The sequence below is a fragment of the Neoarius graeffei genome, chromosome 7 (assembly GCF_027579695.1).
Source record: "Neoarius graeffei isolate fNeoGra1 chromosome 7, fNeoGra1.pri, whole genome shotgun sequence".
Classification (NCBI taxonomy): Eukaryota; Metazoa; Chordata; class Actinopteri; order Siluriformes; family Ariidae; genus Neoarius; species Neoarius graeffei.
Genome location: NC_083575.1, coordinates 38,480,310 through 38,495,182, shown reverse-complemented (window position 1 = coordinate 38,495,182; position 14,873 = coordinate 38,480,310). Strand labels below are relative to the sequence as shown.

The window sequence follows — 14,873 nt, the reverse complement described above, 5'->3', positions numbered from 1 at the left end:
GCAACCCTATACCATCAGAGATGCAGGCTTCTGAACTGAGCGCTGATAACAACTTGGGTCATCCTTCTCCTCTTTAGTCAGAATGACACGGCGTCCCTGATTTCCATTAAGAACTTCAAATTTTGATTCGTCTGACCACAGAACAGTTTTCCACTTTGCCACAGTCCATTTTAAATGAGCCTTGGCCCAGAGAAGACGTCTGCGCCTCTGGATCGTGTTTAGATACGGCTTCTTCTTTGAACTGTAGAGTTTTAGCTGGCAACGGCGGATGGCACAGTGAATTGTGTTCACAGATAATGTTCTCTGGAAATATTCCTGAGCCCATTTTGTGATTTCCAATACAGAAGCATGCCTGTATGTGATGCAGTGCCATCTAAGGGCCCGAAGATCACGGGCACCCAGTATGGTTTTCCGGCCTTGACCCTTACGCACAGAGATTCTTCCAGATTCTCTGAATCTTTTGATGATGATATGCACTGTAGATGATGATATGTTCAAACTCTTTGCAATTTTACACTGTCGAACTCCTTTCTGATTGTTAGGGTTTTGCTGGGATTCGAACCTGGTTCATTGGTGTGATAATCCAGCAAACCCCCACTAGGCCACCAGGGGGATGACTCAAATGCAGAGGCGTGAGGCGGAAGTAGAAAAAGAATCAAAAGGTTTATTTAAACTATATACACTATATACAGGGCAAAACAAAAGACAAAAAAAAAACCAAAGAGTATAATCCAAAAGAAAAGCAAAGTGCAAAAATTCAAAAGCTAAGAAGATCAAAAAACACAGTACAAAGGAAACTGGAGATAAACATAACAGCACAAAGACTCCGTGACAAGAGGACTGAACTCAGGGGTATAAATAGACAAACTAATTAAGGACACAGGTGAAGATAATTAGGCAATTAACACAAACACAAAACACAGGAACAGTGGCGGCCTCTAGAGGCCAAAATAAACACGACATGAAAAGGAAATAACAGCGGCCTCTAGAGGCCAAAACAGTCCTAGTCCTAACAGGACCCCCCCCTCTAGGAGCGTCTCCTGACGTTCCCAGGGCGATCCGGATGGGCCGAATGGAAGTCCCGACATAGTTCTTTATCAAGGACATCCCGAGCAGGAACCCAGCAGCGCTCCTCAGGACCATAGCCCTCCCAGTCCACCAGATATTGCAACCCGCCGCGGACCCGGCGGGAGTCAAGCAGGCGATTCACAGTGAACACAGTCTGCCCCTGGAAGATGCGGGGGGGTGGGGGGTTCCTAGGGGCAGGGGCATACGTAGACGTCAGTACGGGCCGTAACAGGGAAACATGGAAAGTGGGGTTGATCCTCAGAGTCCGGGGCAACTGGAGCCGGTAGGAGACAGGGTTCACCCTGCGCACCACCTTGAAGGGGCCAATGTAGCGAGGAGCAAGCTTGCGGTTCTCCACCCGCAGTGGAAGGTCCTTAGTGGACAGCCAAACACGCTGCCCAGGGCGGAAAGCGTGTGCAGGTCTTCTATGGCGGTTGGCCTGAGTCTGGTTGGTTCTGGAGGTCTGTATGAGGGTCTTCCTGACCTTGCTCCAGGTCTTGCGACACCGTCTCACATATTGGTTGACCGAGGGCACCCCCGCGTCCTCCTCCTGGTCCGGGAACAGAGGTGGCTGGAACCCGAATTGGCACTGGAATGGCGACAGCTTGGTGGCCGATGACTGCAGGGTGTTGTGGGCGTACTCCGCCCATGGCAGCCAGGTGCTCCACGATGTCGGGTTATCCATAGCCAGGCCTCGCAGGGTGGTTTCCAGGTCCTGGTTGAGCCTCTCCGTCTGACCATTGGACTGTGGGTGAAACCCAGAGGAGAGGCTGGCAGTGGCTCCGATGACCTTGCAGAACCCGTGCCACACTCGGGAGGAGAACTGGGGCCCTCGGTCTGAGACGATGTCCTGTGGAAGACCAAAGACTCGGAAGACATGATTAAACAAAAGTTTCGCAGTTTCAAGAGCAGAGGGGAGTTTGCACAGTGGTATGAAGCGGCAGGCCTTGGAGAATCTGTCAACTAAGACCAAAATGACCGTGTTACCTTGTGACTCAGGGAGACCCGTGATAAAGTCGACTGCCACGTGGGACCAGGGACGCCGGGGAATGGTCAGAGGATGCAGGAGACCCTGGGGACGCTGTCGTGGGTTCTTGGTTCTGGTGCAAACCTCACAGGACAGGACAAATGACCTTACTTCCTTCTCCATGTTAGGCCACCAGAAGCATCTTTTCAGGAAGTCCAGGGTCCTCCGAGCTCCCGGGTGGGCGGTGAGAGGGGAAGAGTGACCCCACTGGAGAACCTTGGCCCGGGCTTGATGTGGGACGTACAAGAGGCCTGGTGGCCCCGTCCCAGGACCGGGGTCCTGGCGTTGGGCTCGTCGGACAGCCTCCTCAATACCCCAGCGGACAGGGGCCACAATCCGGGACACAGGGATAATAGGCCCGACTTCATTCTCCCTGTTAGTGGCAGAGAACAGTCTGGACAGTGCGTCAGGTTTGGTGTTCTTGGAGCCGGGGCGGTATGAGAGGGTGAAGTCAAACCGACTGAAAAACAGGGCCCACCTAGCCTGTCGAGGGTTCAGTCTCTTGGCTTGCTGGAGGTACTCCAGGTTCTTGTGGTCAGTCCAAACCAGGAATGGATGTTGTGCTCCCTCCAGCCAGTGCCTCCACTCCTCAAGGGCCAGTTTGACCGCTAGCAGTTCTCGATCCCCCACATCGTACCGGGACTCAGCAGGACTCAGGCGGTGGGAGAAGTAAGCGCAGGGGTGCAGCTTTCCTTCCGAACGTTGAGAGAGCACCGCGCCGACACCACTGTCCGAGGCGTCCACCTCCACGATGAATGGTTGGGAGGTGTCCGGGAGAACCAGAATGGGTGCCGTGCAGAAGCGGTCCTTGAGGTCTTTGAACGCCTTTTCTGCCTGAGGAGACCAGCCATAAGATCCACCTGTCCCTTTGGTGAGGTCTGACATGGGTGCTGCCACAGAACTGAAGTTCCTGATGAACTTGCGGTAGAAGTTAGCGAATCCTAAGAACCGCTGAACCTCCTTAACGGACTTGGGAGTAGGCCAATCCCGGACGGCCAGGGTCTTGGCAGGGTCCATTTGGAGTTGGCCTGTCCGTACAATAAATCCCAGAAAGGAGACCTCGGGAACATGAAATTCGCATTTCTGGGCCTTGGCGAACAGATTGTTCTGTAGCAGCCTCTGGAGAACCTGGCGGACATGGTGGCGGTGCTCCTGCACGGTCTTGGAAAAGATAAGGATGTCGTCGAGGTAGACAAAAACGTATAGGTTAATCATGTCCCTTAAGACGTCGTTGATTAGGGCCTGAAAAACAGCTGGTGCGTTGGTGAGTCCGAAGGGCATCACCTGGTATTCGTAGTGCCCAGACGGGGTGTTAAAGGCAGTCTTCCACTCGTCTCCCTGTCGGATACGGATGAGGTGGTATGCGTTCCGTAGGTCCAACTTGGTGAAGACGGTGGCGCCTTGGAGCAGGTCGAAAGCTGTGGACATCAGCGGAAGGGGATATCGGTTGCGCACAGTGATCTTATTCAGGCCCCTGTAATCAATACATGGTCGGAGCCCCCCATCCTTCTTGCCGACAAAGAAGAAGCCGGCTCCAGCAGGTGAAGTGGAGGGTCGAATAAACCCAGAGACCAGGGCATCTTTGAGGTATTCCTCCATGGCCTTGCGTTCTGGCTGAGAGAGTGAAAACAGTCTGCCACGAGGAGGGGTAGTCCCAGGGAGCAAGTCGATGGCACAGTCGTAGGCCCGGTGCGGAGGAAGAACGGCGGCCCTGCTCTTGCTGAATACCTCCTTGAGATCCCAGTACTCTGTGGGAACTTGAGATAACTCGGTGAGATCAGGGGGCTCGGCAGGAGACACAGGAGAGCTAGAGAGCAGACAAGAGGCATGGCATGCAGGGCCCCATTCCACAACCTGGCTTGTTACCCAGTCTATGCGAGGGTTGTGGCGAGTAAGCCAAGGAAGGCCTAGAATAACTGGGAACTCAGGTGAAGGAATCAGGTGCAGGGATATTTCTTCCTTGTGACCTTGAGACTGGAGGAAAACTGGAGAAGTAACTTGGGTGACTCTTCCATCACCTAACGCTTGGCCATCGAGGGCAGACACAGACAGTGGGACTTCAAGAGGTGCAGTCGGAATATTGATGCTTTGGGCGAAGTGAATATCCATAAAGTTCCCAGCCGCCCCTGAGTCTATCAAAGCTTGACAAGAGTGGACAGACTCACCCCAGGAGATGGAGACCGGGATGTAGATTCCTTGGCCAGGGAGTCCGGGAGAGAGGGTAGGCCCCGTCACAACCCTCCCTCGGCTGGACGGGGCGGTCCTTTTCCCAAGAGTTCGGGACATGATGCTTGGAAGTGACCAGGCTTGCCACAGTAGATGCAGCACTTGTCCCTCCTTCTGCGCTCCCTCTCAGATGCGGAGAGGCGAGTACGACCCACTTGCATGGGTTCTGGACAGTCACTGAAGGAGGTAGACGGTCTCCAGGTAGAGGTAGGGAGGCTGGGGGGGCTCAAGGCTTGGTGGCGTTCTCTCATCCTGTTGTCCAGACGAATAGCATGTGAGATGAGGGTTTCGAGGTCACTTGGGCATCCAATAGAGGCCAGACCGTCCTTGATGGGGTCAGACAGACCATGGTGGAAGGCTGACACCAGGGCAGTCTCGTTCCATCCACTTACTGCTGCGAGTGTTCGGAACGAGATGGCGTAATCTGCGACGCTTCCTCCTTGCCGGATGGACATGAGCTTTCGGGCTGCGTCGGTACTGATGTCTGCCTGATCGAAGACCCGAAGCATCTCTTCAGAAAACAGCTGGAAATCAAAGCACTCAGGTGCCTGTCTTTGCCAGATAGCAGTAGCCCAGGCTCGCGCCTTACCAGCTAATAAGGTGATCACAAAGGCAATCTTGCGGCGATCCGTAGTGTAGGTGGTAGGCTGAAGCTCAAAGGTGAGTTGACACTGGGTAAGGAACTCTCGGCACTCACTGTGCTTGCCGTCATACCTCTGTGGTGCAGGAAGGCTGGGTTCACGAGGTGAAGAAGGCAGCATTGCAGGAGGCACTGGAGCAGGAGTGGGAGCTGGATCAGGAGCAGGAACTGGAGCAGGAGATGCAGGCAGAGATGTCAGCTGTGCCAGGGTTTTCCCAATTTGCTGAAGCAGTTCCTCGTGGCGAGCGAGGGCCTCACGTTGGCTGGTGAGCGTACGTCCATGAGCGTCCATGGTCGCTCCGAAGCGTGTCAAAGCTGCCATAATTCCCTGAAGGTTGGCCGGGTAGACAGTTGAAGCAGCCTCTGCTGAGTCGGTCATGACGGAGTCTTTCTGTTAGGGTTTTGCTGGGATTCGAACCTGGTTCATTGGTGTGATAATCCAGCAAACCCCCACTAGGCCACCAGGGGGATGACTCAAATGCAGAGGCGTGAGGCGGAAGTAGAAAAAGAATCAAAAGGTTTATTTAAACTATATACACTATATACAGGGCAAAACAAAAGACAAAAAAAAAACCAAAGAGTATAATCCAAAAGAAAAGCAAAGTGCAAAAATTCAAAAGCTAAGAAGATCAAAAAACACAGTACAAAGGAAACTGGAGATAAACATAACAGCACAAAGACTCCGTGACAAGAGGACTGAACTCAGGGGTATAAATAGACAAACTAATTAAGGACACAGGTGAAGATAATTAGGCAATTAACACAAACACAAAACACAGGAACAGTGGCGGCCTCTAGAGGCCAAAATAAACACGACACGAAAAGGAAATAACAGCGGCCTCTAGAGGCCAAAACAGTCCTAGTCCTAACACTGATATTGCTCCACTATTTGTCGGTGCAGAATTAGGGGGATTGGTGATCCTCTTCCCATCTTTACTTCTGAGAGCCACTGCCACTCCAAGATGCTCTTTTTATACCCAGTCATGTTAATGACCTATTGCCAATTGACCTAATGAGTTGCAATTTGGTCCTCCAGCTGTTTCTTTTTTGTACCTTTAACTTTCCAGCTTCTTATTGCCCCTGTCCCAACTTTTTTGAGATGTGTTGCTGTCATGAAATTTCAAATGAGCCAATATTTGGCATGAAATTTCAAAATGTCTCACTTTCGACATTTGATATGTTGTCTATGTTCTATTGTGAATACAATATCAGTTTTTGAGATTTGTAAATTATTGCATTCCGTTTTTATTTACAATTTGTACTTTGTCCCAACTTTTTTGGAATCAGGGTTGTATTTCCTTAACTAGTTCCTTTCACTAAACAGTTACCCTTTTCATGGCTCCTTTTTTTTCATTGATGTGAGTCATTATAATGCTTTTATGTGAGTAAAGCTTGGCTTTTCCATCACCACTGAAAAATGTATGATTAACAACATGACTCACCTACACCGGTGTAGATGAGAATAGTAGAGAGACACAACAGGCAGACCTGTGGAGTCCTTCCCGAGAGAGAGAGAGAGAGAGAGAGAGAGAGAGAGGCAAATGAAAGCACATGACATTATTTGCATATCACTGAAATGTAACTTGCAGCTAACAAAGAAAATGTCAAATGTTGAGAGAGACATTCCTACGTATTAACTGTTCAAACTGAATTTATTGAGAATTATTTCCTTTATGCCAAGTGCTGGAAAAATAGCAAGTCACATAAGTAGGAAGATGAATTCCTGTAAGCCAGTAAGTCATAGCTCTGGTTCACTTAACAGTAATGGTAATCCATTTCTCCACTGAACAAAGGCAGAATAGGATAGTGTTACCATGTTCCAGTTTCACAAGTTATAAAAAAGCATTGTGTATGAAGCATAACCTATTTGAAAAAGAATCAGATACTTCTTCGTAAAAAGTGGATTTTTTTTTTAATTGAAAGTATTTATTTATTCTAAGAATATACACGACAATTTTTGGAAATTCTTCCTTACTTCTGAAAGAATAGAGTACCAGTTAAAAGTATGGACAGACCTTTGAATTCAATGTTTTTTCTTTATTTTTATTAATTAAAAGTCACTTCATGTCTTAAAGTAATGATGGATGTTTCTCTTTACTTAGCTGAGCTGTTCTTGACATAATATGGATTACTACAGTTGTGGAATAGGGCTATTTACTGTATTTTTATTATTTACTATTTACTGTTTGATCTCAAATATATTAAGAAGGCAGGAAATTGCACTAATTAACTTTTGACGAGGCACCTGTTAATTGAAAAGCATTCCAGATGACTACCTCATGAAGCTGGTTAAGAGAATGCCAATAGTGTGCAAAGCGTCATTAAAGCATATACTCAGAGCCATGGCCTCACTTTTGTTTATAAATGCCTTGAGACCTCAAGAATGGCACAGGAATAGTTTTAAGCGTTAACAATAAACCTAATATGGTAATTTTTATGATTAAAGTGATTTATATAGGTAGCGGTCTGAGTGAATGACCTTGACGTCCGTAACGTCACAACAGGAAGTTTATCGGTCTCATCGCCATTTCCGCTATACTAAAACACAGAGCTGACTGTTAATTGAAAAGCATTCCAGGTGACGACCTCATGAACCTGGTTAAGATAATGCTAATAATGTGCAAAGCGTCATCAAGGTAAACAGTGGCTACTTTGAAGAATCTAAAATATGAAACATGCTTTGTTTTTTGTTTTTTCTTCACACTTTTTTATTTACTACACAATTCTGTATATGTTCCATATGTTATTTCATAGATTTGATGTTCTATAATGTAGAAAATAGTCAAAATACAGAAAAGCATATGAATGAGTGTCCAATGTGTCCAGACGTTTGACTGGTACTGTAAGTTATAGCTATAGATGATGATTGCTGGGATTCCCTTATCTGAAACACACTACATATTCTTAGCTGTAATGCATATATGGAGAAAAAAACGGAATATAAACAACATAGATAGTACTGCACACCTTTTAGGTTGGAATCCCACACAGTGCCCAAAGTATAATACAGTTATTGGTGTACATATGCATATGTTCTACACAAATATGAGTATTCTGGGGAGAAGAGAGGGAATAAGGGTTGATATACTTAGGGTCAATTTACAGTTTCTACCCCATCAGTCCAGATGTATAACATGGTTCATAAACACAAGTTAATAAGAATTATATTATATTTTGCAAATATTCAGTGGAGGGTTGGTAAGTGACATGAAAAATTATATGGCAATATAAATATACTATTTTTAATAAAATATAGATTTTTTAAGATAGGTTAGTTAGAAGTACAGTGACAGCTATATTTTTTATTTAAACAAGCCATGTTCTGCTTTTCCGCTGTATTATTTGCTTTTGTGTTGTTCTGACTATTGCTCTTTTAATTATTTAAATGAATTCTATATTTACAAATAACTAATGTAAAACAAAAAAATGTGTTTTTCTCCTAATTTTTTTTATTTTAATTAACTATAATTAGATGGAGTAAATTTAAATAGTTTGTTTTTATCTGTCTTTGCATCAAATTATACAAAAAATCTTCTGATTATTTTGTGGCAGAGATGATCTGTTATCATATGACCCGTACAGACCCACGCGTGCGTGCTTAATAAAACCATTAAGAAAAGTCATGTGACTGGGCAGATATGGATTTTTGAATCTGATCCAGAAAAAGCCATATGCAGCCCCGGACTAGTTTCCCTCACTTCCGCTGTTTTCATTTTGCTCTGAATTATTACTTTGAAAAATGAATGATGCAGCTGTGAATTTTATTATCCAGATGATTTATCAGACACAGACCTAATTGAACAAGCTGAAATTTTCAAAGGAAATGAAAAAAGGTACTTTTGAGCAAAGAAATTCACTTGTTTATACAAGGACAACAACAAGAAAACACCGTAAAAAAAAACTAAGTATGACATGAATGTTTTCAAAAGATTTATTGCTGAAATTAAGGAGGAAAGAGACATAACAGTCATCCCCTCTAAGGAGCTAGACAGCTTGCAATGTAGTTTCTAAATACAAGCGAAGAAAAAAAGGAAATTTAGAACACGAGCCTGACACGAGTCTTCCTTTTCGCAAAGTATTCAACGAAGTATGAATATGAATATGAAGTATTCAACAAAGTATGAATTCATTGTTTTCCACTGTGTATGTTAGTTCAAAAAGGTCATATGATAAAATGCTTATTGACTGAGTTAGGTTGGGCTGGATGGGAAAATATTTGGTTCTTGGTCATTTGTATGAACCTCGCTGCACTTGGTCCGTACGGCATGACCTCGAGCCAAACATTTTCTCATCCAGACCTCCAACTCAGTCAATACATAATATGATGTGATATGATATAGTAAACTTGCAAAATGAAGACATTATTGATCAAATGTTCCTGGGAAGTCCATGCTTATTTCAGCAGGACAATTCCAGGTCTCATTCTGCACAGGCTACAACAGTGTGGCTTCGTAGACACAGAGTGCCTGCGCTTGACTGGCCTGCTGCCAGTTCAGATCTGTCTCCTATTGAAAATGTATGGCGCATCATGAAGAGGAGAATCAGACAACGGCGACCGTGGACTGTTGAGCAGCTGAAATCTTGTATCAAGCAAGAATGGACAAATATTCCAATTGCAAAACTACAAAAATTAGTATCCTCAGATCCCATACAATTAAAAAGTGTTATTAAAAGGAAAGGTGATGTAATACAATGGTAATAACACCTCTGTCCCAACATTTCTTTTTGAGTGTGTTGCAGGCATCAAATTCTCACTTCATAGATATTTACAAAATACAATTAAGTTGGTCAGTAAAACTATTGAAAATCTTTTCTTTTTATGTTTGTCAGTTAAATAAAGATTTATGCGAATTAACAAATCCAAGGGTTTATTTTTATTTTTATTGCATTTTGCAAAATATCCCAACTTTTCTGGAAATGGGGTTAGTATATGCATGGCATTTAGCAAGTTACCAGTTGCCTTAACTGAATTTGACAATTTTGAAATCATGTTATTTTTCTATAAATCAGTGTGAAACGGCATGTGAACCATATGTTCATTATTATCAGCATTATGCCATGCGATGATTTATATTTACATCACATCCCTCCCCATTTAACACCAGACACTGAATCCATAATGCAGATGGCTTGTAAATAGGAATTATGGTAACAAGAAAACCAGACTTATGATTCAGACCTGATTTACATCAAACATAAATTATTTTTTTTCATTAACATCTTTTGCATAATCTATTATTATGTCAGTGTTTGCATTTTATGATGTTTACTTCAAACCAGTGTATATGTATATACTGGAATATATATTAGAATGTTTCTTTCTTTTGCAAATTTTTTTTGCTGAAGAGAGATGAAAACAAAAGCAATAAGATCAACACACAGATCAGTTACTGGTTAAGTTATTAAACCTTTATCAAAATAACAATACATTTTAAACTAAAGTTTAAGTACATTTTAATAAGTAAGCCATAAGAGTAACCCTGGCTGTCCCATTGAGTTAAATCATACAGCAAGGTGATAAATAGACATATGTACTCACTGCATATCTTACAGATGGACTGAAGTTGCTGAGGCTGGCATTGGGGTAGTGAGTGAGCTATTGCTCTCAGGTTGCTCTGTGTGTCTGTGCTTCTCTAACGAAGACACTCATTCTATATCCAGCTCTTATCCCTCTTTTGAGTTTGACCACAATGGGTGATCTTACAGCTTTGTGATATTGTACACCAGCAGAAAAGGGAACACCCATATTTTTATACACATGTTTTGTTCTCCCAGTAAATAACTGTTCCTTCTAGCCTCTTACTTGTCCTTTCTCAAAAACCATTTGTACCCAAAAAAAAGAGAAAAGAATCTTATTTCACTGTCAACACTTCATGCTCAAGATACCTGAAGCCCTCCAGATATTTTCCACACTGTGCAGGTGTATAATGATTTAAGAGATTTGTTAATAAGTCTGCTCAGCATTACCATGACGAAGTATTACCAGGCTGATCCTCTGAAAGCAATTACACAACAGGGTAAAGGAATGATGTATTCACGCCTACTATATTTCTTTCTTCTGCTACTTTTGCTTGAATAAGCAAAACTACATTTAACAACATGAGCCTTCCATGAGAGGCATGTTGCTGGCATGGTTTGAGTACATTTGTCTCCTCAGAAGGAAGAATCACTGCAAATATGTTATTGTGATTGAGCCCCTATATCCTGTGATGAAACATTTCTATCCTGATGGGTGTCATCTCTTCCAGGATGACCATGTAATATAATGATCATGTCATGACTACAGGCCAGAAATGATGTAAATAATATGATATGGTTTTCCTAGTCACTGAATGTCAATGGCAAATGTCGATGGCAAAATTTGCAAGAATATTTTCGACATTGCTCTCCAACAAATGAGGGAATATCTTTTGGAAGAATGGTGTTCGTCCCTGGGGAATTGATGCTAAAGTGTTGTCTTCACTGCCAAACCCAATTTGGGCTTGAGGCAAACCATGTTTGGTTGACTTGGCTAGAATTGTAGCAGTAGGGTGGCTGGTTCCTTTCTGCATACTCACATACACATTTAGACCTATGGGCAAGTTAGAGGAGCCAGTAAAACTAAATGCATGTCTTTGGACTGTCGGGGAAACCAGAGCACCTGAAGGAAACCCATGCAGACATGGGTAGAACATGCAAACTCCACACAGAAAGGCCCCCATCAGCCACTGGGCTCAAACCCAGAACCTTCTTGCTGTGAGATGACAGCGTTAACCACTACACCACTATCCCCCAAGGTGTATTGAACCTGTTTGGTGGCTAGTTTTAGGGGAACACCACTACTAAGGCTAAGAGCTAAGAATTTCCTTATTATTTGCGTATGTCCGTAGGAACATCGCCAATCAAAAAACTCTTACAATAAGATAATATTCTTCTACATTATATCATTACACTGGATAAATAATTTATTTTTAATAGTTTAGTCTAAGGGCGGCACGGTGGTGTAGTGGTTAGCGCTGTCGCCTCACAGCAAGAAGGTCCTGGGTTCGAGCCCCGGGGCCGGCGAGGGCCTTTCTGTGCGGAGTTTGTATGTTCTCCCCGTGTCCGTGTGGGTTTCCTCCGGGTGCTCCGGTTCCCCCCACAGTCCAAAGACATGCAGGTTAGGTTAACTGGTGACTCTAAATTGACCGTAGGTGTGAATGTGAGTGTGAATGGTTGTCTGTGTCTATGTGTCAGCCCTGTGATGACCTGGCGACTTGTCCAGGGTGTACCCCGCCTTTCGCCCGTAGTCAGCTGGGATTGGCTCCAGCTTGCCTGCGACCCTGTAGAAGGATAAAGCGGCTAGAGATAATGAGATGAGATGAGTTTAGTCTAAGGAGCTGAACAGTGATCAGTAAACCTAGTGTTGAAGTCAGAGGATGCAACCTATCAGACTTCTGATATATTAATCCATCCATTATCCATAACCACTTATCCTGTGCAGGGTCGCGGGCAAGCTGGAGCCTATCCCAGCTGACTATAGGCGAGAGGCGGGGTACACCCTGGACAAGTCGCCAGGTCATCGCAGGGCTGACACATAGAGACAAACAACCATTCACACTCACAGTCATTTTAGAGCCACCAATTAGCCTAACCTGCATGTCTTTGGACTGTCGGGGAAACCGGAGCAGCCAGAGGAAACCCACGCAGACACGGGGAGAACATGCAAACTCCACACAGAAAGGACCCCCATCAGCCATTGGGCTCAAACCCAGAACCTTCTTGCTGTGAGGCGACAGTGCTAACCACTACACCACCGTACCACCCTGATTTATTAATGATTTTTTAAAATTAAATTTACAAAATAAATCACTGAGTGATTTAGAATAGAGATATTTAACAGTTATTCCATTAAATCGAGTTGTACATGAGCTGATAGCCGATGAGGTGCATAGCGCTGAGTTAGCTACAAGCCATGCATGAATAAATTGAGTGGAATAACTGTTTTATGATATCCACATTCACTGGATTTTGAGAAACAGAACATTTTTAATTTAGTTTTTTCAAATTTGATAAATAAAAACTTTGTACAAAATGTCCAACAAAATCATTTCCACTTAGATTGTAAGCAAACTGGTAAAATGACAGTAGCAATTTGTGAAAAATGCTATAATAATAATAATTCTTTAAAAATAAAAAGGTATTGCCTTATTAAATAATAAGATTCAGTCAAATATGTCTGGTGTTGAAATTATGTTGTACTACTTTTGTCTTTATAAGCAACTGGTGATTAAAAAAGTATTAATGCTATTTAGTAGGACTTAAAATATGTAATATTTTAATAGAATGAAAGCTAAACATGTTTATTTACATGAAACTGCAGTTTTTGGTTTGCTAGTTTAAACAAAGAAACCCTTGACAACCAACATATATTATAATATATTACATAGACACGAGTGTTTTACTGGGAAATACACCACTCGTATTTTTCATACGAACTTCATCCTGGACGTTGAGAACCGTGACATATTTGAATAATATTGGCTGGCTTTGAGTGGTATATCAGATATATTCCATTCAGCTAGCATGATATCGAACAAGTCAAAAACGAGTTCAATATCATGCTAGCTGAAAGGAATATATCTGATATACCACAAAAAAGCCAGCCAATATTATTATTATTATTATTATTATTATTATTATAAACTCTTCATATCAGCATTCTCGAATGCCAACGCTAGCTTACCCGTGATTCGGTGCTGTTAACGCGGTCGTCCAGTTATCTTCCACCCAGTGTAGCAGTAGTGTTAGCGAAGGCTGATGCTAGCTTACCTGCGACTCGGTGCTGTTAGCACAGCAGTCCAGTCAGCTTCCACCCAGTGTAGCAGTAGCATTAGCGAAGGCCAATGCTAGCTTACCTGTGACTCAGTGCTGTTAGCGCAACAGTCCAGTTAGCTTCCACCTGGTGTAGCAGTAGCATTAGCGAAGGCCAACGCTAGCTTACCCGTGATTCGGTGCTGTTAACGCGGTCGTCCAGTTATCTTCCAGCCGGCAAAGCAAGAGCATTAGCAAAGGCCAACACTAGCTTACCCGGTGCTGTTAGCGTGGCAGTCTACTGACCTTCCAGCTGGTGTAGTGTTAGTGAAGGCCAACGCTAGTGCAGTCAAGCCAAAAATTATTATTATTATTTTCCCTATGTAATTTACTTAGTTATTTTTAAAATTAACATTGACAACTACACACAATGGAGCGACTTGACAGCCAAAACTCTCTCAAAATCTTCCATTTTTAATGAACCAAACCTGCCGGCCATGTTTGTTTACAAATTGTCACTGTCGCTTGCTAGCGCAGAAGTTTTACATCTCCGATGTGTGACATTGTATTGTCTTGACAACGTGCAATAGTATAACAATATTGCACGCTTATTCTCCATTGGGGAGAGTGGCATAATACACAGAGGATAAGTGATCTGATAACAATATTGCATGCTATCAGTAAACCCACTAGAATGGAATAGAATACATGTTTTTATTCCATGGAAAAAGTGGCCTGTATGTGTAATAATTCCTGATATTTCACTCCAATGACATCACTCCCAATGTTTTCCTGCTGAAAAGACACATGGACCGGTTCAAAATTAAAATTCCTTTTATTAACTTGCGTATTTTTTGTGGATGGGTCCATATAATATGAAAAACATTACATGGTGGCACAAAGATGTGAAGTTTATCTTCTCAAGTTGATAAATATATCACTTGTTCACTTTGCTCATACGTGAAATATACAGTGGTGCTTGAAAATTTGTGAACCCTTTAGAATTTTCTATATTTCTGCATAAATGTGACCTCAAACATCATCAGATTTTCACACAAGTCCTAAAAGTAGATAAAGAGTACCCAGTTAAACAAATGAGACAAAAATATTATACTTGGTCATTTATTTATTGAAGAAAAT

General features: G+C 43.2%; 1 protein-coding gene across 1 annotated transcript in view; it reads right to left on the bottom strand.

Moving 5' to 3' along the window:
* si:ch73-105b23.6 (mucin-like protein) overlaps nt 1-6,455 on the bottom strand; it is a 40,736-nt gene extending 34,281 nt beyond the window's left edge. Inside the window, exon 1 of the mRNA XM_060925598.1 lies at nt 6,404-6,455. The gene's annotated coding sequence lies outside the window, so the exon portion shown is untranslated. The remainder of the gene's footprint in view (nt 1-6,403) is intronic.
* Nucleotides 6,456-14,873: the final 8,418 nt, after the last annotated feature.